Source organism: Equus asinus, chromosome 17 (assembly GCF_041296235.1).
Source record: "Equus asinus isolate D_3611 breed Donkey chromosome 17, EquAss-T2T_v2, whole genome shotgun sequence".
In the NCBI taxonomy this organism is placed as follows: domain Eukaryota; kingdom Metazoa; phylum Chordata; class Mammalia; order Perissodactyla; family Equidae; genus Equus; species Equus asinus.
In genome coordinates this window covers 20789718-20811591 of record NC_091806.1, presented here as the reverse complement: position 1 = coordinate 20811591, position 21874 = coordinate 20789718, and the positions used below count along the sequence as shown (strand labels likewise).

Sequence of the window (21874 nt, the reverse complement as noted above, 5' to 3'; positions counted from 1 at the left end):
TAGTGGATCTACAAGAGGAATAAACTGGACTGTACCAGGCAAACTGAGAAGCATGAGCACCTTACTTCTGAGCATCTCAGAAGCATCCAAATAGGAAAGGTGCTAAGGATCATCCTGAGAATCTACGGATTACACTCCAAACTAGAGAGAGAGGAGAATACATACCTCTAAATAACTACCTCACTCACGGATACCCTAGTGGAGAAAGTAGCCCCACTTAGTACTTTTTACATAAAAATTCATTTGAACAGGATTAAAACAGTCCTGACTAGGTAAGGGGTCGATGCTCAATCTAAAGACAGTCAGGCTAATATTGCTAGCATCCAAAAGACTATTTAAGCTATTCTCTGTAAAATCTTCTCTTTGCCTCTTATAATCCCTTTCTGATACTCTACCACTTTTCTCCCAAATTATTGGTCCCAATAGCTAAAAGAACAAGTACAATAAAGCTCTACCTTTTGTAGCCTACTCCCACTACCTACTCCAAAGTTAGCAGTTTATAATCTCAGTAACCTTCTATAATTGGTAGATATACTTAGAAGGAAAAGAATCCCAGTTGCTTCCTGCAAGTCCTGCCAACTAAGTAAATTCCATCCCTGAGAAATTTTGTAATTGAAACTTTACAGTACATTTACGTCACAGTTTGAACAAGCTCCAACTCACTTTGGAAAATATAATAAAACACTTCCAACACTAATACAGACTTCCTGCCCAACTTTTCTTTCATAAGTGAGAAGTTCCAATTATGATGATAAACTGTTATATCTCAGATTATGTCTATGGAATTAAGGAATAATGTCAGAAAATGAAAAAACAAAAAGTTTTTATTACTAGAGATGAAAATAAAAAACTACTTAAAATAGAATAATTATAGTAAGGAAAAAAAAAAACCATGAAGTGATCTTCAGACAAATTTTTTCCCGTCCACAATTTTCCAAGATTTGACGCTTAACATTTTTTTCCAAATCCCCAAGTCAATATCTTAATAATTCACTATAACTCAAATTTTTTAAGGTTAGAGGTTACTTCTCCTAGGTGTCTAAATCTCTCCAAAAGAAAAAATAAGTAATTCCGAAAACCTTATACTTGCCTATGTTAGGAGTGTGGTAAAGCCATGCTACCAGTTAAGTAGCCACTCATCTAAGATAAAACTTAAAAATTAGTAAAATTACTTCAAATTTTGAAAACAAGCGATTTTTCTAGTTCATTCTGCTCTCTACCAAAAAAACACCAAAAATTTGAAATGTAAAGCAAAATCTAAGGTCAGCAAATAACACTTAAGATAGAAATAGATAAACAACTGATTCAAATTTGAATTAAGATATGAGAGGAGTTTAACCTATGAAAATGATAAGTTATGATCCCCATACCTATTAATAGTAATTTAGTTATTTCAAACAGGAAAAATAAAGAACTCCGCTTCTAACAAACAAATATTGATTATTTCCAAGTACTTTCTTTCTTCTTAAAGTTTTCTAAGAGAAGCGTCTAATCAATGAGCCTCACTTATTGGCCATAATAGTGCAGAGATAGCATCCACTTGTCCAAATAGAGGCAGCGAAGCTTATTCATGAACACTCAGATCACAGCCTTCATAGTGAGCTTCATATTTTAAAATGATGTCTAAATTATAAAATTTAGATTGGACAGTGAAATGTAAAACCCCTTACTAATAGTGCAAGTAAAGTAAAGCAAGATAGCCTATCAGGAAGATCGAAGAGACTCTAAGATAGCAAAGAAAATGTTAGATATTGTTGGGATGTAAGTGAATAATTCATGTGTAATCAAGCCTAGGAACAAAGCTATTATTACAGATTTAGGTTAATCCAGGTATTCCTTAATATTTCAATAGCTTGGAAAAGAAATATACATACATACTACATGCTAACTAGTGTTTACCATAGTATATTGAAGAGTGAGGCATAAATCCAGAAAGCTAAAGGAATTCAAATTGCATGGTATCATGTGCCAGAAGCAAAAAAAGTGGGGGAAAAGGTTGAAATTTATTACACTGAAGTGGAAAAAATGGTAAAATTACAAATTAATATCCTACAGAACACAATTAACCTTATAGAAAATGAACTGCATAACCAAGTTAGCTGCTTTAATATCACATGAAAATTTACACTGTCATACATACAGGTTTGGAAAGCTACAAATGAAGAGATATTTTTAATATAAAAAGAAGTGGCATAGACATCCAATGATTTTATTATTTATTGATTGATTGATTGATTGATTTTGAGGAAGGTTAGCCCTGAGCTAACTACTGCCAATCCTTCTCTTTTTGCTGAGGAAGGCTGACATCCATGCCCATCTTCTTCTACTTTACATGTGGGACGCCTACCACAGCATGGCTTTTGCCAAGTGGTGCCATGTCTGCACCCGGGATCCAAACCGGCGAAGCCTGGGCCGCCGAGAAGCAGAACATGCGCACTTAACCATTGTGCCACTGGGCCGGCCCCTACATCTAATGATTTAAAAAGTACTCATCAGGAACACTAATTAATAAGCTACAATTCTACTGTAGTAGCAAAATAAACATAAATATTAATTTTCCTAAAGGGTTATTATTCATAGATTAAGGAGATTGTTAAGGTTTTGCAATCTAATAACCTTATTAATGTCTAACTGAGAATGGTAAAGAATTATGACAATAGTCATCACATAAAAGAGTAAGAAAAAAAAGAAAAGAAAATTAGTTAAAATTGAGAAGAGGACAGATATCTATGCATACAAAGATTTTTCATTTTAGAATAAGGGGCTCAAAAAACATTCCATTAAGGGCTTCCCAAGTTAGAAGGAACATGTGTTATTCTTGATTCATCAATATTTATTCTTTACATCATTTTCACCTATACATTGAGAATTATCTGCCAATCTATACCCTCCTCAAATGAAATGCTTCCTTGTATTAAAAATAGTATTTAAATGACTATAATTCTATGAATAACACTTTCCATTATATACAAATCAATCTAATCACAAAAAAAGCAGTTCTAATTTCACATCTTGGTTACATCCTTCCCTTAATTTGCAAGACATACAAAAATATTTTCTTTACATTCTGACAACAATTCTTAGCCGGGAAGGAGGAGAAATTAATTCAAAATAATTTCAAATAAAGCACAGATAGTACTCTAGTGTTAAAACTCCATACCGGGAGAAGGAACAGAGTGGGGTGGGGAATACTGCAATCCCCAAACTAGTTTATTAGATAGAAAGGCATATTAAAACTTAGCCTGCAGTTATGTTTCAAGTATACAACTTAAAAGAAACACAACCCCAAGCCAGTTTCTATTGCTATCGTGCCCACCAAATCAGATCTGCAAAAAGACCCTTACCTGAATAACAGCACTAAACCAGCAAGTATTACCCACATTCTTTAGTCCAACAGGAGCTTTGTCCTGCCTTTTTCTATCGTAAGGGTTTCGAGAATCCCTCCAAACCTCCGTAGGTGTCCTCTTCAAACAGGCTTTATTTTCCGCTATGCTGGCTTCAAGAACTCTTAAGCCATGGGGAGAAAATGATGAAAAAAAAAATAAAGTATTAATCTAGTGCTGTACCGTAGGAAATAGCATATCACAAACTAACTATTTTAATTACTTAAGCTCTGGATAACGTATTTGAGGAAGTAATATTTAATGCCAACTTTACTCAAGTAGAGGTTAGCTTTCTTTAAGAATATAGCAGCGGCAATGCCAACAGATCAAGAGACATGCAGTTTTCCTCAGAAAAATGAAATTTCAAACACAAAAAGACAATGTTACATAATATAGAAAGTATGTTAAATTATGTCAACCAATTACAAGTTTAGTACCAGGAATATAGCACCTAGACAAGTTTTCTGAGTAATCACTTTATTAAAGTATATATTTAAAATATAACATAATGACTCGTTTTTATAACAATTACTTTGAGTCATCAAGAAAACATCAAAAACTGGACAAACTACACTTTTACTCCTCTGACCATTAATTTCCTTGCCTATAAAAAATGTTAAATAACGTAAACTCTGGGATTCTTTTCAGTTCTAGATATCTATGACTCTATGACAGTTAAATAAAGGCAGAGAATACTTAGTGTTCACTTCTTCACCCAAAAGTTTGCCTAGCGAAAAATCTAGTGAAACAAATATCTACACGTCAGAATAATAAAAGGCTAACCTCCTGAAAATAAACTCAGCCTACAGAATATCTTAAATATATCTAAACGCAGCAAGAGTAATGCTACTTTGCTCAATGACGTTTTTCTTGCTCTTAAGCAAGAAATTACATGCTGGAAAACTGCCTGCTCAAGACATGTGTTACTTAGTGTTCTAAATAAGCCTTAAGTAATATTCAGGTGTCTTAACCCATTTTATGTTAATTACAAAAACCTCAGCAAGAATGAGTTTTTCCAATTTTTTGGCTTCCTGAGATAATCTCATTCATGCTACATCATCTTTATGCTCAAGATTTTGCCCGACTAGATCAATGTCAAAATAATATAGCTATGTTTCTTAATGATGGGGAAAAAGTGAACTGTTGTATTAGCTCTCACTGCAGTATTTGCAACATGACATTAGACACAATGTAATAGGACTCCAAATCATCATTACTTAAAATAACTTACGTGAAAATAGAATAAAGTCTTTCTTTGGGACACAACGAAACCACATACTAAAAGAAAGTAAGTAACAACAACAGTTGTTAAAATGTAAAGGTCAAAGTAACCTTATATACTTAAAAATAAACAGGTTACACCTCTGTCACTTTTAAGTGTGATCCATCATTAGCAGCAGTATTCTCTGCCCCAAAACTAACTCTCACATGCGCCCTCCACCCCTGGGCTTTTTCTCTTAAACTATTTACTACTAAAGTATACCAGAATTTCTTGGAAGGTATTTAGGTAGATAAATTGGGTCAGAAGAAAATCAGAATTTATCTAGAACATCCCACTGTGCCCAGAAAGCAAGTTTTCAAGAACCTAAGGGAAGATAAAAAGTCAGAGCCAACTTGAGAGGCTTCCTACTGTTCAACTGCACAGTTCAGGATAATACAAAACAATAGCAATAACACAGTGGATTATGTACAAAGCAACTAGGTTATGCTCAAAAGAGAAAAGTTAACAGTATGCAAAAGGTCTATGTAACACAAAGACTGCTGTATATAGAAAGGTATATTTAATTTCTTATTGACTTTCACAAACGGGAGTGTTTTCATTTGAAAGTTTTGTTCCTTTTGTAATGCACATGTGCATTTAGAAGTTTAAATAAAGGAATCTTATTTGTATCTTGGCAATTCAAGATGAATGAACAAAAACAAGCAATGAGTTCTGGGGGAAGAAGCAACAATACCACAAACAGGAAAGAAGAATTAGTGCCAGAGGTCATACACAAGAGAGAGAAGAGGCATCCGGCAATTGACCAGCACCTGCGGGCATGTACAATCACCATTTAAAAGGAGGATTCTACAACATACTGTAAAAGTATAAACTGGTCAAAAGTCTAGGAAAACTACACTCAATCCTGAATCTCCTGGTGGATAAACCTCTACCATTACATATTTTTAACCTACTATTATAATAAAATACCACTAAGAAATGAACCCTTAATAATGTCAACAGACCAGATCACATCCATCATAACGACCAGGCAATGGGTCACATAGACATTTGTTATAAAAAACATGAGAATACCTAATTTCTACAAAATACACCCAATCTGCAAAAATTAAAATGCATATATGAGTCACACGAAGTAATAACAAAAGGGAATTCAGCCTCAAGACCAGATTGACTTAAACTAGGTCTCATATTGCCCACAAATATCAACGACCCAACCCAAATCTACAATCCAGACTGCCCTGAGATAATGATATTCTTCTTATTCTAGATCTGGTTAAGATTACTAAAATCCAGGAAGGTTTTTTTTAATGTTTTGATGCAATCAATTCCCTCACCCTCCTTTTCTGCCCCCTCCTACACAGAAAATACACCTCTTGATTTGTATGTTTACACACAAATTTGTACGTTAAACATTACATTAATGGAATGAGCTAACTTACGTCAACTTTTTGGTTCCCTTGCCTAATCTCTCCCCGTAGGACTGGGAGAATGTATGGCCTCAAATGTCCTTCCTAGGACCAAGTAGCTTGCCTGTACTGTTTGTTATACTATTCCTCAAAGCAAGTGGGAAGGGAAAGAAGGTCAAGGATATAAATTGAAGATACCATCTCCCCAGCATTCCTATGTACCCTTTTTTACAGAGGTAAAATTAGGTACAAACTGTAATAACTGTTTGATTAGGACTCAAGAGATACATGCTCATTGCTGCTCAAAGTTACCTAAGATACAAAAATAAAAGAATATCCATTTCCTAAATTATATTTTGTGTGTATTATGTGTACATATATATAATTATTCATATAACTCAATTCTGTCATATGGTAAATATCATTCATTATCACAAAAGTATAGGTGTTCAAGAAATAGGTTTATTATAAATTCCTTAGCCACACCATATGGTGAAATTATGGTACTAAAAGACAGTGGATGAAAGAATGCCATGACTTTGTGATCTCCTTGATTTAGAGCTTACAACTCATTCAGTTTTGTATCACCAGGGACTTACAACATGCTTCAGTGGGTTTCCTCCTACCGCCTCCTCCAGGATCATGAAGGACTTTACAAACACATCTATTACACTGCACCAAAAATATTTATTAATTACTCAGTCTCTCCCATTAGCATGTGGAGGGTAGAAACACACATCTGTTTCTTCGCTAGAGCTTACATGATAAATATAGGGGCTAAACGAGTGTTTAAAGTAAATGGATGATTAAGATGTTAGATGATGCTATACCTCTCTTATTTTTTAGCTAAAGCCCATCTCCAGCTAAATATTACTCTATTCCCAAGCCCTTGACCCCTTCTATAGTCCAGTACTGGTTTAATGAACATAAACTTTCTATAACGCCAATTTCTACATAAGGGTCCCTTCCCTGGACTCACCAGACTAAAGCCAGTGATACCAGCCAGGCTTTAAACTAGTAAAGAGTATGCAATAACTATATTCTAGGCATTAAAGCTGCCAGGAGAGAGAGAGAAAAAAAGGAAAAACAAAAAACAATGCAAATCTCAGAGAGCTCAGAAACAGCTTATAACAAAATGCCCAGAGAGGCAACCCCAAAAGCCACAATCAAAAACCAAACCCCCTACACATCACCTGCTTTCTTATCTTCCCAACACTGGTCATGACCATGGCATTCAGCAATAGAAAAAGACGACAAAATGTTTTGTGTCTCTTTTTCTCCCATACTGAATGTTCAGAGAACTTAGGGTAAATGTTCACCTTCCCAGTGAAATTTTATTGCAGTGATGGGGGGGGGGGGAGGGTTTGCTTGTTTTACTTTGTTTTGTACTGTTATTTAAACCGAATTATAGCAGTAATCTTGAAAACATTCCACTTTAGATTATCTAAGTCCATTTTGGGGAAGCAGCATACTCACTGGAAAACAAGCATTATCATTTAAGCTGTATAGATCATCCAAAAAGAAAAGAAAAAAGCAGGAAGTGAGGGAGAGAAGGAGAGAAAGAGAGTGGAGGGAATCATCTTGTTGACTACCTTCAAAAAAACCTATTGCGGGACCTGGCCTGGGGCTGAGCGGTTAAGTTCCCGCGCTCCACTTTAGCAGCCCAGGGTTTCGCCAGTTCGGATCCTGGGCAAGGACACGGCACCACTCATCAGGCCATGCTGAGACGGTGTCCCACATGCCACAACTAGAATATACAACCATGCACTAGAGGTTTTGGGGGAAGGAAAAAAAGATTGGCAACAGATGTTGGCACAGGTGCCAGTCTTAAAAGAAAAAAAAAACCTATTGGTATTTTGATTAGATCACACTAAACTCTAAGTCAATTTAAGGAGAACTGATCAGTTTTACAACGTTCGGTCCTCCAATTTGTGAAATAGACTATATTTCCAATCATTACATATTCATTAATGTGTCTCAATGATATTTAACAATTTTCTTGGAGTATTTGCACATTTCTTATTAGATTTATTCCTGGTCTTTAATAGTTTTATGTGTTTTAAATGGTAGCTTTTAAAATTTCACTTTCTCATTCTTTCTTATGCATAGAAATATAATTTTTTTATATTGATTATTAATCAACATAGCTAAATATTCTTTTTTTCTTGGTAGGAGTACTTTAGGGATAATTTACATATAATAAGATATAGAAATCTTAAATGGACAGTTCAGTGAAATTTTTCTAGATATGTATACACCCATGTGACCACCACAGACGAAAATATAGAAAATTTCCATTATTCCAGCAAAGCCTCTCATGCCCTTTTTCAGCCAACAGTGCCGGCTTCTCCATCCCTCAATAATCACCATCCTGACTTCTATCACCATAAATTAGTTCTGCCCGTCCTTAAACATCACGTAAACGGAATCACACAGCAGTTACTCTTTTATGTCAAGTTTCTTTCACTCAGCATTTTGCTTTGAGGATTCCTCCACATTTTTGCCAGTACCAGGAAAATGTTTTCCATTATATTGCTTACTATTCCATTGTGTGAATATACCACCCATTGTTTACTATTCTGTTCTTATATTTGGTCGCTCAGTTTTTAGTTATTATGAATAAAGCTACTCTACACTCAAGGGTCCACACCTAGGAGTGGAAATGCTAAGTCCTAGCACAGTATGTGTTGAAATTCATTAGAAATTCCCAGTTTCCCAAAGTGGTTATGCCATTATTCATTCCTACCAACAGTCTATGACAGTTCCAGTTGCTCTACATGCTCAACACTTGGTATTGTCAGTCTTTTTAATTTTAGCCATTGTGATGGATATACAGCGGTGCCTGTTCTCTAATGAGATGACTTTCGAGCTTGCACTACCCAGATCGCCACCATTGCTTCAATCTATCATCACATCCACCACAGCAACATGTCCACAATCATATACTAAGTACCATTTAAGGGACTCTCTGTTTCTAACATAGAAGCTACCACTGCATGTCAGATATGTGACTCCTGCCAAAAGTTGACCTCTTTCTCTCATGGTGAAGGAGGCCACATTGCATGGGGTGTGGCTGCCCACTCCTGGCAGACTGACTATATCAAACCTTTGAACAGCCCCCTCCTGCCCCAATCCTTCTTAGGACTATCAGTGGTACTTCAGTGTTGTTGACACTTTTTCAAGTGACACTCGTGCTGTTCCAGTCTGATCAGGCAACTCTGGCCCTTAGAACTAATATGCTTCATATTTTCAACCATTCCAGACCACTTGTAATCTGACACTGGTGTACCTCTTACCATAAAAAACACTCAAAAAGGAATGATAGTCAAAGCAGTCAATGGACCTCCTATGCTCCCTATCATCCAGACAACTGGTATTGTTGAGCATTAGAATTCTCCTCATAAATCAACTTTAAAAAGGCTGTAATTGCCTCCCTCACTTACTCCTGTTCCACACATATTCTTAGGGAAGCTCCCCCTCACAGCTGCTTCCCAGGTAATGATCAGAATGAAAATGAGAGGAGTTATGGAGACCAACTTAAAAATTCAGAATTCTACCCTAACCATTCCTGGATATGATGCTCTTTTCTTTCTCCAAAGGGCAACTCTAGGCCGTCCTGGTTGGTAAACCCTCCAGGAGGCTCCCAGACTTAACTCCAGTTCAGATACCTGGATTTCTGTGTTGAACTGAATGGTCTTAGAATGCGAAGATAACCACTATTTGGTTGAGTACACTGCTCACCTAGTTCCCCTACAGTGGCAAAGTGGGAGGCACAACGAGTCCGTGTTAATTTTATAAAAATGTCTTTGTTCCTCTTGTACCTGCCCTTCTGGAGGAAAAGTCAGGTACAAGTAGGAAATTACTGGGAAAAAAGGTAAAATTACTGGGACACACAGATTTTGTGGCAGGGGGGGCAATAGAAGCACCCCACGTCTAGGGGTGTAGGAAACATGGAAACAGGAGGGATAGTAATAATCTTTGTCTTTCAGAACTGCCCTTGAAACCTTAGTCACAAAGAAAAGTGCCTTGGTGAGACTACCCCACACAGTTTCAGAGTATAAAATTCTGGCAGTTATTTTCTTTCCATTCATTTTTGAAAACCATTTTATTATTTTCATGCGTCTTATTGCTGCATCAATTTGTTTCATTTGTCACTAACTTTAGGATAATTCCACCTTTCTTCTCTGAAAACTTTTAAGATTTTCTTAGTCTTTTCCTTTTTTCCTTCTTTTCTGCTGTGGAAGATTCACCCTGGGCTAAAGTCTGTCACCAATCTTCTTCTTTTTGTATGTAAGCCTCCACCACAGCATGGCCACTGACAGAGGAGTGATGTAGGTTCACAGCTGGGAACTGAACTCAGGCCGCCACAGAGGAGCACACCAAAATTAGCCCCTAGGCCACCAGGGCTGGCCCAAGATTTTCTCAGTCTTAAGTGCTCTGGACTAACACTATAATGAATCTGCGTAACGGTTTCTTTTAATTTTCCTGACTGCGATTTGTTGGGCCTCATGAAATTACAGGTTATCTTTTCACTTCTGAAAAATTCTCAGTGATTCTCTCTTTAAATTTTGCCTAACCCACTCTCTCCTCTCCGCGTGTGTAACACCAATTAATGTGTGTTAGACCTACTCACTTTCTTCTCCATATTTTCCATCCTTTTAGCTGTCTTAGAAGTTGGATAATTTCTCCTCACATATCTTCCAGTCTACTAATATGTCCTTTAACTGCATCCAATCTGCTATTAAACCTAGGTCCTGTACATTTGTTTTACTACAGTAATTCTGGTTTTCATTTTCAGAATATATTTTCAGTTCTTTTTCAAATTCGTCAGGGCATATTTTCAAGCATTTCTTGTCTCCTTTAAAAGCTAAAGTATAGTTCTATCGATCACCATATCTAAACACATGAGTGCATTTTTGCTGCCTATTATTTTTGCTGATTCTCACAGTGACTTTTTTCCAATTATGCTTGGTAATTTTGACTAGTGGAACTTGCAGAACTTCTAAAGTTACTGAAGGGGATTCTTTGAGGCCAAGGATAAAGACAACTTCCTAGAGAGAGAACGCATTTTTGATTCTGCCAGGACCTATGGACAACACAAATCCAACACCATTTAAAACTAAATTCCCAAGTCGGTATTTATTGGACCATTGAAGTGACACAAAGTAGCTGCAAAACATGGTACAACTTCTCAGGGGCAAGTCTCATCACCTCCAACAGCACCCTTCAGAGCCAAGGTAACCATCTTTGTAGTGCTCTAGGAGTTCTGAAAGACGGGGATACTTCTGATTTAGCCTTATTGTGAATATGTCACCCTTTGACAAACAACTTAATAAGGGGCAAGATCTCCTATTAAAGATCCTTACCATACACAATGTTCTTTGACTTATTTCTTCCACGTTCAACAAGGATATCATAACTGAAGTTTATACACATAAGCCAATTTATATACAAGCAAATATTATCATGTCAAAAACTGACTTTCACAGTGTGCTGAACTTACTTCTTTGGGTTCCTGCTTTCACCCTGATTTCAGTAAAATTTTACAATATTTTATATCCAACAGAAACAACACAAAATTCTGGTTGTTTCCACTAGAAAATGTGTCTTAGTCTACTATATTTCTTGAAATAGTTGGAGATGTGTTTTTTGTAACGGTTTTAACTAGAACCTAGCCCTACCTTCTATCCAGCTAGTTCAAAATCATTTCACGAGGCAAGCCATTTTCACAAGAAATATGCCAGAGACACAAACCAGTCCCAATGTAGCTCATTAGTAAATTTCAACTAACCATACTCTACTTGTTCTCTATCTAAGCAATGACAACCAAGAGATAACTATAATATAATACATCCAATGCAGACATTAAGGAGTAATTATATTAAGAATTACACTTCCAAGATGTTCAACATAAAAAATTTTACCATGAAATTTATGAATGCCTAAACACAGGATTGTAAGATATAAAAAGACAGGCTTTATCTCATCTAATTATACATAATAATGTAGTATTCCAATTGTGTGAATTCATATTAAAGTATATCTATTGAAATATAACCACAGTCAGATGATTCTAGGATTTTATTTTGGCAAGATTTTGTCATATGAACTTGGGTAACAAACAAGTAGTTAAATTTACTTTTAAGCATGACATATAATTTGCATCATTTTCCCTTTCGAATTTAGACTTCCAAGCCTTAATAAAACCCATAGAAACAAACACATCTTTGCTAAATGTTTAGCTAGAATCCTGACATTTCCTTTTTACTGATACAATCTGATTTACATATGTGCTTATTAACTGCCTATTTTGCATTTGACACTGTTAACTGTAAATTATAAAACTTACACATAACAAAAAAATAACATTTAGCAACAGTAAATTAATATGACTTTTTACTTCTACAGAGTATAATTTTATGTAAAATTTTACAGCATATTACACTATGCCAAATCTCTGTAATGTTATCTACAATAAAAGTATTTATAAAATATATACTATTTTAAAAGTACATTAAAATGTAAAAGACCAAGAATAAAAAAGAGCAGTATCTTATTTTCTTTTCCATTTGGACAAAAATAAGTATCTAAAACAATATATAACATATACATTGAACTTAGTAACAGATTAGGAATAGTTTTAATCCCTTAACTTTTAAGTTATTTCTACTGTTTATTATCTAATTAATTAGTACATGTTCTTTTAATGAGAAAACACATAATATAAAACTACTGATACCATTTGGTATATAAGCTTCCAGAGTTTTTAAAATTTATATACTACTATAAATTCATAAAAAGTACACTCTTTAAAATAATATTTGTAACACAGTATATATTCTGTTTTATAACCTCTTTTTTACATAATAGATCATTCCCCTTAAATATGAAATCCAACTCATGGATTTCATGATTCAAATATTTCTCAACAAAGCTGAAGTACTGTCAAGTTTTATAATATTCAAGATAATTATTTCATTCCAATCTATTTCTTTAAGACAAAACCTAATTTTATAATTTCTCCAAATCCTTTACAAAATAAGCCTAACTAAAATGTCTAAAGATAGTTTATGTATTTTTGGCTTTCATTTAAAATTACTGGTGTTAAATACTATTAACTGCAATGAAAGAGAATAATGAATTTTAATTGTCTTTCCATCTTAAAATAACGTCTTAAAAAGTACTTTCCGAAGTATCATTTAAAAACATTAAAAAGTATTACTAATAAAAATTATGTGCCTTTGCTAAACATAGCATTTTGAGACAACTCCTACAATACAGTAATCTCAGATTACTTAGAAAGACATATACTATTGATACTGTGCCAAGGGAAATTATGTGAGGAAGCTGGCACATTCTGCTACCAAACAACTCTGCTACAGAGAAAAGAACACTGGAGTCATAAGACCCATCTTGGCTGTGTACCTTTGGAAAATCATTTAACCTCTTAAAAGATATAGTTCTTCTTCAGTAAGACAAAGTTATCACTGCTTGCAAAGAGTTGTTTAGAAGATTACACAGTCATGCGTCACTTAACGACAGGGATACATTCTGAAAAATGCATCATTAGGTGATTTCGCCATCGTGTGAGCATCCTAGACAGTACTTACACAAACCTAGATGGTATAGCCTCCTACACACCTAGGGTATATGGTACTAATCTGATGGGACCACCATCATATATGCGGTCCATCACTGACCACAATTTCATTATGCAGCACATGACTGCAGCTAGTTATAATTTAAAGTTTTTTTTAGTCAACATTCTTTTGTGATAAAATCAAATTTATTTATTTGATCCTTCAGTAGATCAAATTGCTTTAAACTAAAAAGTTTTCCTTATTAAATCAAAAGATGCATTTTATCACATCTCTTAGAATCTTGCCTAATTCCTTAAAAAAAAAAAAAAAAACCCCTATAAACATACTACCATATTATAGATCAGAGGTTGGTAAACTGCAGCCCATGGACCAAATCCAGCTGGCAGCCTATTTTTGTAAATCAGGATTTACTGGACCACAGCCACACTCATTAAATAATGTATTATCTATAACTGCTTTTATACTACAACACCAGACTGAGTAACTGCAACAGAAACCATATGGTCAACAAAGCCTAAAATATTTACCATTGGCCTTTTACAGGAAAATGTTTGCAGACGCCTTCTATAAACGACTATAAATTGAATTGGACGATGTATCCAAAACGGATTAGGAGGAAAAAAAAAAATCAGAGAAACATTGAAACATACACCTAAATTTAGTGCCCATAATGCCACTCCAAAGTCCTAAAAATCTAAGCTTCAAACGCAATTGGAACTAGAAAATGAAAATTTTGGTTACATAAAATATAAAAAAAATACTGAAATATATTCATAATTTATTTAGAATAACAAAGTATATTTTGTGCCTCTTGAAATTAATTAAAGCCAATTATTATTTCTATTATAAACAGAACTTATATCCACTTTATATAAATTAGGTTTTTACCTGCTAATGGCTTGCTCCTCATCAGTCATTCCAGTCTCCCTGAACGCCCTGTTTGATTCCGCCAAACTCAAGGCAATTGCTCTCTGAAGATCATCTTTATCATCTCCAGTGAGATCAATCACATCTGAAAAGCAAAACTAACTTTCTCAAAATGAAAAGTCAAACAGAATGAAAGGTAATTCTTATCATGGAGATTTTACACCCACTATACCCTTTCAAACCAAAGTCAGCACCAACATAATTCTCTATAAGATCCTTTCTGAAGAGAATACAAACATTTTAAATGGAACATACTTCGAAACAATGTTCCTCTCTGTAAAATATAGCTAAAAGCAATAAGGGCATAAATATTTTTCATTACAGAGGAAACAATATTTACTATGAAGTCCCTGATTAAAAGTATATAATAAGCAGGAAGACTGCTAAAAAATTTCTTTACCAAACAAATTTGAAATTAACATAATTAAACATTTACATTTACGCTTTTGGAAGTTAATCCAAATATATACACGTTACAGTTCATCCACAATACCACCTAGACGTTGTCTATCAAAGTATAATAATTAACAACTGAGCTCTCAAAAATTATGTTTCAGAAACTAACTGACCGTAGATATATATACGTTTATATACACATTGTTTTAAAGTCTGGAAGAATGTGCCAAATTGTCAACAGTGGTTAAGTTTGATGAAGAGGGTTATGGAGGAGGAAGTGTAAGGATCTCTCACTTTCTATTTCAAACACTTCTCTACCATCTGAATTATTTAATAATCATTCAGTTTACTAAATAATTTTAATTTAAAAATGTTTGCATTTCACAAAAAGAAATACACTAAGCAAAGAAAATAGTTTTGATGCTATAAGTATTCTTTTTCCAAAGAATAAAGGCTACAACTATTACCACCTACAGAAAAAACACTTTTTAACCAATTTCCCAGTAGATATTCATCAATTTCCTTAACCCAAAAGATGCCAATAATACTCACATTATTGTTTAAACAATGGTAAGAACCATAATATGTTGCCAAGTAGGGGATTATAAAACAATATGATGAGAAAGAAAAAACCATATCTGTTATTACCTTATCTTTGTGTGGCTGGGATTTTGCTTCTGGGTATTTTGGACAAGTTTTGTATTCCTTTCATTTATTTGTATTTGAGACATGTTAAAAACTAATTTTTTTTCATTGTAATCCTAGAATTTTATAAAAGGGAGACAAACAAAAAGGAGTAGGTGATGGGAGATAAGATGCTTGCATTTTACCATCTAGCTATAGGGTTACATACAGAGGCTAGAAAAGAATATTCCACACTTAATAAGAAATAAATAATATATATTGGCCTATTTCTATTGTTATCCACACTTTTTCTCCAAAGGGTAGCTTACAAGGATATTAAAAATATTAGAAATAATAACTGGCCATGGAAGATTTTTTTTTAATGTTCTTAGAAAGTATAATAAAACCTCACAAAAATGTAGTAAGTAGGGTCCAAAAAAATTCAGTCAAGTAAAATGTAGAACACATAGCAAGGTAACTGAAACGATGGAGCATGCCTAGATCTATCAGCAGGCCAAAGGCTTTCTGAGTCCGGCTTACAAGACCTAAGTACAGGTCGACCACGGCTGAACATGGGTGTCACCGGGGTATAACAACTTAAATATTGATGAAGCAGAAGTCAGGACTAGAGAGGGATGAAATGGCCTTATGAAAATGAGAACTACCTTGGTCATTAAATAATGACTAGAATAGAGGTGAGTAAAGAGAGAATAATGGAAGTAAGGGAAACAATTTGAAAATCACCAAGCAGCAGAAAAACAGGTTTTGGGGATATGATCAATTAGCCCTCAGACTCCATTCTCTCATCCTCCAAGTATGCTTTATTCAACTATAGAAGCTGGAAAGATTAAAAGATACAAACAAATCTATTTTCCCAATTCATGGGCAGTTAAGGTTCTGGATAAAATTTAGGTTCCACCAACTGGATGCACTAACATGAGCTTTGGAAGGCAGAGTGAGGGGGAAGCCCTACTCCTGCTGCTTTTGGCTGTTCTCTCCAGCATGACTGAAGAGATGTGGGTTGTTCCACAGTGGCATTCCAGTGTCCAATTTCCAGCTTCAGGGATGTCAAGAGATAAGAGTAGAAGCGGCAACTAGACTCTGCATTCCAATGTCCGGGCAGAGCTCAGCGGCAGTTACCTAATCTTGGATGCTTATTCTTCTCTGGGCTGCAGCTACAGAAGCATGTTCTTGAACCCAGGAGTCCCAGAGGCAGCCTCCTGATTCACTCACTCACTACCCTCCTGATTGTGGCAGAGGGAGAGCTTCCCTGGCTGGCGAGTCCCACAAGAATCCAGGAGTCATTTCTGAAAGCTGAGCTAGAGATCCTCTCTCCAGTGCTTCCAGTGATTTCTTTAAGAACCTAATCCTCTGGATTAAATTTCTTCTATGAAACTATCTAGAGTGTTTACTGTTTCGTGACTGACAAGTAAACCAAACCAGCTAAGGCAGAAACTCACTCAGAAATAGCAACAACTTAAACTTAGAGCTTTTTCATAATTTATCAATTGTAACTCAAGCAACACAAAAGCAAAACACAAGGCAAGATATTTTTAACTCTATCTGATACAAGAGACACATAACTGACATTGTGAGAAATGAAGTATATCATCATAAGAATAAAAAATGGCGGCGAGACTTCAAATTTAAGTCTTCTATTAAATCCAGTGGGCTTTCCTCCACAGTAGCAGTTCTCCAAGTGGAGTCCATGGATCCTCAGGGATCCCCTATGGCCCTATGAAGGAAAGGAGGTCTTTAAGTAAAATATATTCTCATAATAATATTAAGGTGTTATCTGCCTTTTCTACCGTGGTCATATTGGCACTGATGATACGAAACAACAATGCATTAAACTGCTGCATCTTAGCACACAAATCAAGGCAGTGGCACCAAGTTGTGTGAGCAATTCATTGTTATTACTCACAAATAGGCACACTCGTTACTCAAAAAAGAAAAAGCCAGTTTCTCTTAAGTCCTTGATAAAAAGGGAAAAATCAATTTTATTAAATCTCAAATACTGATTTAAATTTTCTTTTAATTCTACATGACAAATAAGAAGTATGCACAGTACTTCTGCTGTATATCCAAAGCACACTGTTGCTAAAGAAAAAACACAAGTGCAACGCTTGAGTTGCAAACTGAACTGATTTTTTTTCATGGAACACTATTTTTACTTGAAAGAACAACTGACAAACCACAAACTATGATTATGCAGACTTGAGTATTTGACAGATGTTTTCTCGAAAATAAAGTGAACCTGTCACATGAGGGAGAATGAATGACAGCATTTGTTGACAATGATTAACACAGAATTTTCAAGCAAAAATCAGAATTTTGGAAAACTTGTTTCTACCATTATGAGCTTGATATTTCCCCAATACTTAAAGGATTTCTGGTGAAATCAGGTGATATTGACAATTTTAATTTGTTTTATGATGCAGACGTTCTTCCAAGATTTGGAAGGAAATCTTTTCCAAATTACCAATGCACAGTATTACAAAATCATGCATAGGTAAACAATCCATTCAAAGAGCAAGGTAAGCCATAAAGACGCTTCTAGCATCTTCGGTCTTTGACCCTGGATCCTGACACAGAGCTTCTAAATCACTTGGAACTTCCTGGGTGATAGGAGCATCTTTTGTTCTCATGAGACGACTCTTGGTGGCCTCCTGTATAGCTTCAGGGTGGGCACTGATCACCAGAAAAACCAAACCATGATTAGAAGCTTGGAACTTTGAGCCTCATCTCCCATCCTCTGGGAAGGAGAGAGAGGCTGGAAATTAAATTAATAATCAATCAAGCACACCTGATGAAGTCTCCATAGAAATCCCTGAAGTACAGGGCTCTGAGAGCTCCTGGGTTAGTGACATATCCACATGGTGGGAGGGTGGCATACCCCAAATCCATGAGACGGAGGCTCCTGCACTCAGGACCCTTCCAGACCTTGCCCTATGCATCTCTTCATCTGGCTATCCATCTGTATCCGTTATCATATTCTTTACTATATAATAAACAGGTAAATGTATTTCCCTGAGTTCTGTGAGCGACTGTAACAAATTATCAAACTTGAGGAGGGGGTCATGGGAACCCTCAATTTGTAGCCCAGTCAGAGAGAAGTGTGAGTAACCTGGGAACCCATTACTTGTAACTGGCATCTTAGGTGGAGGCAGTTGTGTGCAACTGAGCCCTTAACCTGTGGGATCCGATACCAACTCCAGGTAGTGTCAGAATTGAACTGAATTGCAGGACACTCCGCTGGTATCAGAAAATTGGTCGGGTGTGGGGTAAAAACTCACATATCTGGTGTCAAAAGTATTGAGTGAGGGCAGAGGAAGAAACAAGCAATAGTAGCCTTTGATGCTAGAAAGGCTGGTTGGCGAGAAGTTATTGGTCCTTAACTGAAAAGCTGAGACTTTTTCCTTTAAGCAGTGGAGAAAGTTTATTTATTATTTGTAGCTTCACTATAATTATCATAATTTTTTCCAGGATGTTCCCATTACTCCATAAATCCTCTTCTTTCCAGAAGATATTTTAGAACAATACAGCAATCGTGAAAGACTATTATAACTTACTCGCATACTAAATACAGATAAGATTTTAAAACCACATATTAAGAAAATAAAATGCTATTTCACTAGAATGGTAAAACCTGAATTTCTTCTTTTTCTGGAGTTAGGGGAATGACTTCCAAAAACACGTAATGAACTATCAATTTCACAATGAAAACTAGCCCTCTGTGATTTTCTTATACGCTCACACTCAAAAAGGAACATAGAATAAACTTGGCGGAAACAATTTCTAATTGGCCAAACTAAATAAAAGTTGAGCCTATGCAAAAATCCCATCCAAATACCAAAGTGTTATAAATATTTTTATATCTGTACCAAGCGAGGACCTTGGCAAAACACTCAAACTTTGTTTTCACCAACCCTCCCTCTAGTATTAGTGTGAACACAACTCAAGGGCACAAGCATGTTAGTGTTAGTTGGATACCAGTGTAGAAAATCACACATTACAAAAGCCTATGAACAGGAATCTTCAACATGTTCAAGACTGCTCAAATTAAAACATTTTTTCTGTAAGGTCACAAGTATATATACCAAAACATAACACTCAACCTAAAAAAATCTTGTACATTCCAAAGAGTTAGCATTTGAGTAAAACTTAAATACCAACTACCAAACATTTTTCTGCTAAATCTGAAATACAGGCAATCATCAACTGGTCAATGAAGCAGACTTTAACTGTATGCATTGTTTACAACTCATAACTCATTTTCCCATGAAGACAGTGTATGAAATGACAAAAGCCTTCCAAGTTAGTTCAAAAGAAATCCACTTAGCCCATAATCTAATTGAACTACAATATATGCAGAGATTTTGACTTTAGAAGAAAGTGATTTTCCTTGCTTTCCTTATTTACATAAGCCCAGGCATAGGTGAAACACTTTTTTATATAACCACATTTATATTTACCACCAGCGAAGATCTCTAGGCAGGGGAATGATATGAGCAGAAAGAACTCTGTTTTGGGAGTGAGGAGGTTAAGTGTTGAACAACAGTTGGAGAAGAGTCGTAGTAAGAATATGTATCAGGGCAGGAGAAACTAAAGGAAAAGTACGCAGACAAAAACTCATAGAACTGCAGACTAAATGGCTGACTTGGGAGATTACGAAGAGCAGTAAAAAAAACTAAACCTTTAATACAAAATAAAATCACTGGGTCCCCAGAAGGATGGGGATGCCCTTAAGAGAGAAAGGCAAATACGAACACCGGGATGGTCAGCAGGAGCTGAGAAGGGAGAATACTACCATTCTCGCCCTCACTCATTCTGCTTCAGCCACAGTGACGTCCTCCCTATTCATCTCCTGAGCCAAATATACTCCTGCCTGGAGGCCCCAGCCTGGGATGCATTTCCCTCAGACATCCACGAGCTTCCCTCCCTCACTTCACTCAGGTATCTGTATAAATGTGACCTCATCCAAGAAACATTCCCTGACGGATCCTCTATCTAAAATAGCATATCCCATGCCTGACCTACAACCGCACCCCTGTCACCATCTGTCCCTTGACCTTGCTCTCTTGTTCTTCATGAACTTACCACTGCCTGACATTATTTATTTATTGCTTACTGTCTGTCTTCCCCCTATGTAAACTGACACTTTGTGTTTTTTCTAATGGCCTAAAAACCTATCTAATACATATTAGGCAATCAATAAATATTTGTTAAGCAAATAAAGGTTGATATCTAGACTATGGAATAGAGATAAAAATTAGTGAGTCATCTTCATAGTGGCACTAACTAGAAGACTTAAGAACATAGGCTTTATCCATATAAAATTTTTTCTAGTAAGTCAAAGGACAAATAGAATAAGGTATCACGTTAAAAGAATACTTAAAATCAAGAAGACATAAATAACGTAAATTGTGTTTCCTACCTGACTCTCCCATTCTCCTCTGCCCTCAGTCAGCTCTCTTAAGATGTTCCTACTTTTCTAATCTTCTTACTGCGGAACTCAGATTCTCTAAAACAGTGCTCTCCACTAGAACTTTCTATGATGATGGAAATGTACTATTGTCTGCGCTGTCCAGTAGGGTGACCACTAGCCACATCTGCCTACTACTGAGCATTTAAAATGTGTCTAGTGCAACATAGGAACTGAATTTTAATATTATTTAATTTTAATTTATATTTAAATCTAAGTTGTCACATGTGCCCGTTGGCAACTATGTTGAACAGCTCAGCTCCAAATGGTCTTGTTCTGTTTTTAATAATTCCTGCTAAAATTATAATGGCAGCATTGGTAAGAAGGCAAAGTGAATAGCAAAGGAGCCATTTGGGAATTCTGTCATCAACTTTACTATGTTTTCAAACTAAAATTGTGAAAAAAAATTAAAGTTAACATTCTATATGAGTCAACAAAAAGTACAAAGGTCCATGGCTACCATTCTTCCCTAAAATTAAAGAAAACTCTCAAAGTTATACAAGTCATTCTACAGAACATTGTAATAGAACGTAAGCCTAATTGCATGCAATCATTTACAAGTAACTTTCAGAGCATTGTAGAATCTCATTTTTAAGCTTAACCTTAACTTTCAGTGAATCATCAAAACAGTTTTCTACATTAGAAATCTCTACGGAAAAAGAGATTTAACTTTCATGGCATTAATTTTTTTCTATCTGAAGTTACTTGTTTAACAAATGTGGGGGGTGGGAAAAATACCAGGGTTCAGTTAATAAACTCCTAAACTGCTGAACATACGTGATCTGCCCTCAGCAGAGATGAGAGCACTAGACCTGGATCTGTCACTT

General features: G+C 35.6%; 1 protein-coding gene and 1 pseudogene across 2 annotated transcripts in view; both read right to left on the bottom strand.

Moving 5' to 3' along the window:
* Nucleotides 1-3393, bottom strand: part of LOC139039717 (olfactory receptor 5L1-like) — a 46932-nt gene extending 43539 nt beyond the window's left edge. The window contains exon 1 of one of the 2 annotated variants that reach the window (XM_070487744.1): nt 3345-3393. The gene's annotated coding sequence lies outside the window, so the exon portion shown is untranslated. The remainder of the gene's footprint in view (nt 1-3344) is intronic. The other variant, XM_044749732.2, reaches the window with a different exon arrangement.
* Nucleotides 1-3394, bottom strand: part of LOC139040764 (olfactory receptor 5D18-like) — a 41424-nt pseudogene extending 38030 nt beyond the window's left edge.
* Between the last annotated feature and the right edge of the window lie 18480 nt (nt 3395-21874).